Source organism: Sceloporus occidentalis, unplaced genomic scaffold, assembly GCF_023333645.1.
Source record: "Sceloporus occidentalis isolate IW3139 unplaced genomic scaffold, rSceOcc1.0.p SCAF_78, whole genome shotgun sequence".
Classification (NCBI taxonomy): Eukaryota; Metazoa; Chordata; class Lepidosauria; order Squamata; family Phrynosomatidae; genus Sceloporus; species Sceloporus occidentalis.
Window position 1 is genome coordinate 4,125,869 of NW_028317058.1, and position 4,132 is coordinate 4,130,000.

Genomic DNA, 4,132 nt, shown 5'->3' on the forward strand with positions numbered 1-4,132 from the left:
CTGCTTTCCTTTGGAGATTGACGTTTACACAAAGGCTCTGTTCAATACTTGTGGTAAAACACCTTAAAGGATGATTTTAAGGAATTGATAGTTTTTCCAGGTAGTAAAACACTTTTTAGAAGTAGGTATTTTATTATTTTTATTATTAATGTTAATTGTCAGGAACTCACCTTCCTCCCTCACTCATTCAATGCCATCTTGTCCGTGAATCTCTTCTCTTTTGCTAGTGTTTACCTATTCTGGATTCTCCTGACCATGATATTATTCCCCATATATCAAGATACAGCAGCGTCCCAGAGGCAGCAAGGGGTTAATACGCGGCTACTGCACATCATTTACAATCCTTGTGAATTTGTCTTCAAATAAATTTGTAGCATTTCTATTATTATGCACCAATGAACCCCACAGCTATCTACAATTTGAATAGGGGATTGAATCGCAGAGTGCCAGTCAAGTTCTGCACCCATTGAAGGCCACAACTTGCCTCTAGACGAGACTTATCAAAATGGTGCTGAGTTTTCAAGTATATGTCAATAGATCACGTGCATAACTGAGGTTGAATATGACAGGTTACCATGTTCCATATGGACCTTTACTGCATATTATTATGTCAGGTCAAGAAAGGACAAGAAAAGCAGCCCCTACTTGCACTACGATCGTCTTTTAGACATAACCACTAGTGAATAAAATTCTAAAATCCATTCCTCCTGATCTTATGAGGCTTACATTGAAGCATAAGTTATTAAGTCTATTTTGGGGATTTTAACATCACATTGGCACAGAGAGTCTTGTGAACTTGCCTAACAAAGAGACAGTAGAGCAAGGTGGGAGTGAGGTCAGTGAGGTCAATGGTATGGTTTCTTCCTTTAAGTAGAAACAAAAACTATATTCAAAAATCATTATTCTCTCATTTTTATAGTTTGTGCTAGCATGTAAGATGTTATTAACTTGCTGATGGAAATCCCCAAGAATTTCTTAGTAGTTCTTCTTAGAATTGAAAAAATATGAAGCTTTAAAAGGCTGGGTAGCCAAAATTAGGATACATCTCAGGAATTTCATGACATCCGCTTTCCCAGAATCTCTTGCCTGAGGATAAGCATTTTAGAGAATTATTTTATACAGAATTAATAATTATACCCAATGCGACTGTATCTAAGCATGCCATGTGTAGTGTTTTATTTAATTTCCAAGTCTGTTGCTTAAGATCTTTGTAGTAAATATCTGTTTATTTTTATTAATGGTTTTATTTGTTAAAACATACAACAATAAATGACAAATGAAATATAAAAAATGCTGACATATTTACATACATTTGTGTGCCTCTCTATTCTAGATGATGAAAAGGTATTTTTTCTTTCTTTTCATCGTTGCGTAGTCTTATCTATCTATCTATCTATCTTGTGTAAATATCAGGTACTTATTGCCTTAAAGAAGCATTAAAACTAGGGGGATGTAGAGTAGATACATATACAGTATAGGTATCAGACAGCACACAATAAAATATTACATTTTAAATATTAAAATATTAGTTAATTGTACCTGAGTACATCTTTAAGCTAAAGAATATAAAAATAAAGAAAATGAGCACACCGGGATTTTTTTAAAAAGCAAATATATCACAATGGTAAATTTTCTAAAAAAAAGTATCATTATGTTGCACTAATTAAATCTTCAAGCAAGAGTATCAATTAATTACATATATAGCTTCCTCAACTTCTTCCATATAAGAAAATATTAAGTTAAGTTGCAAAGGCATAAAACACCAAACAGATAAAGGATGTAGAACCCCCCACCACCCTTGGTGGACTTGGGTCACAACAAAGATGTCGGCTTATAGGGCTGGTATACCCACGCGTCTCCCTTGGAGAACATTAGACATTTTCATGTTCTGTAAACTTGAAAAAAATACTAACTATGGCAGACATGGTCACTTTCTTTGGATTGATTAAGACATGTGTATATCATCTGTCAGAAAAAAATGGATTTTAAATGAAGTCACCTCAAAGTTGAGCAAGATCTCACTGCAAGAACAAAAACAGGACATTATTGTGATACTGCGTCTGTTCCGTTTCTGAATATCACTCATGAATTTATTTATTCTGACTTGGGTCCCATTTGGAAAATAAAGGGAAGATAAGATTATCTGTTTGACTCTTGGAATCAGTCTACCTAAAACTGATTAAGGACATTGCACAAATAGTTCTGGTTTGAGATCACTGGTGCATGTACAATTAAATGATTTATCCGTTGAGTGCCAAGGATGTGAGTAGTGCATTTTTTAAATTGGAGTGCTGCATTCCTGAGCCCTCTCATATGTATATTTGGTTTTAACTTTTTATTTTTCATTTTTAAGAGCAACTTTGCTCTGGTAGTGTAGTTGATTTATTATGTGTTAACTAAATACATATTAAAACTGCATTACTGTCGTGAATCCTTGAAGATTAACTACTGTATGTCATAGTAACATAGTAACATAGTTCATAAGGTTGAAAAAAGACCAAAGTCCATCAAGTTCAGCCTATATACATATTGTGTCCCTACTGTGTTGATCCAGAGGAAGGCAAAAAAACCCTTATGAAGCAGATGCCAATTGCCCCATACCAGGGGGAAAATTCCTTCCCGACTCCAAATATGGAGTCGGGATATCAGAATAAATCCCTGGATCAACGTTCTGTCCCTATTAATCTAATATCCATAACTTGTAATATTATTGCTTTCAAGAAACACGTCCAGGCTCCTTTTGAACTCTTTTATTGAGTTTGCCATAACCACTTCCTCTGGCAGAGAGTTCCATAATCTCACCGCTCTTACTGTAAATGTCACATAAAAAATTGTATTTTCAATAAGGGATTATAGCAATGGCTCCCTGTCTAGTATTCATTTCAATACTTGATTACACATTTGTGCAACAAATTTGTTTAATAATAGAATCATTAGGTGTTTAAAGTTTATTAACCCCTTCAATCCCGGAGAAATTTTGCCATTTTTGCGCTATGTCGGTTCAGCGATGATTCTCTTTTACTGTGAATAGTGTACCCATATAAACTATATATTGTTTTTTCAAGGAGAGATAGAGCTTTCTTTTGATACCATAGTTGGATGATTAGCTGAAAATTTAGAATTAGAAATTTAGTAAAAAGTAGCAAGAATTAGAAAAAAAAATCTGTGTTTTTTTCATTTTCCCTCTGAATCCTCACAAAATTAGGTAAAAAGACAGAAAATTCCATCCAGATTTATCCATTTAGGTGTCCTGTAGATGTCGATGTGCCCAAAGTGCCCGTTCCCGGCCGCATAAGTTGATCGCGGCCGGCCGGCAGTTTTGCTCTAAGTCCCCGTTTATGGCAGGTCAAGTTGCTTGAGAAACCCTGGAAGTCAATGAGGTCGGATTTGCCGGCCGCATCCGACCCTCGCTCCATCGAAGTCGGCATGCCTTGCCGGATTTTCCCGGTGGTGACGTGGAACTCCGTCCCGGTTCGCCAGGGACGTCAGGCACCCTCCGCCGGATATATAGGGAAGCTGCTGCTTGTTCCAGAGAGCCGGCTCCCAACGACCTCGCGAAGCCCAGCCCGGGTGCCGGCCAGGTCCCGGCCCCGGCCGGTAGACCTCCGAAGGTCCCGCCCGGGGCTCCACGGAACTCGGGACGCCCGGCCCGGGTGCCGCACCGGCGGTCCAACCCGCCCAAGTCCCGGGCCGGGTCCCGGGAAGACCACCATGGGGCAGACCCCCGAGGGTCCCGCCAGGGGCTCCCCGGACCTCGGGGTGCCCAGCCCGGGTGCCGCACCGGCGGTCCAACCCGCCCAAGTCCCGGGCCGGGTCCCGGGAAGACCACCATGGGGCAGACCCCCGAGGGTCCCGCCAGGGGCTCCCCGGACCTCGGGGTGCCCAGCCCGGGTGCAGCACCGGCGGTCCAACCCTCCCAAGTCCCGGGCCGGGTCCCGGGAAGACCACCATGGGGCAGACCCCCGAGGGTCCCGCCAGGGGCTCCACGGACCTCGGGGTGCCCAGCCCGTGTGCCGCACCGGCGGTCCAACCCGCCCAAGTCCCGGGCCGGGTCCCGGGAACACCACCATGGGGCAGACCCCCGAGGGTCCCGCCAGGGGCTCCCCGGACCTCGGGGTGCCCAGCCCATGTG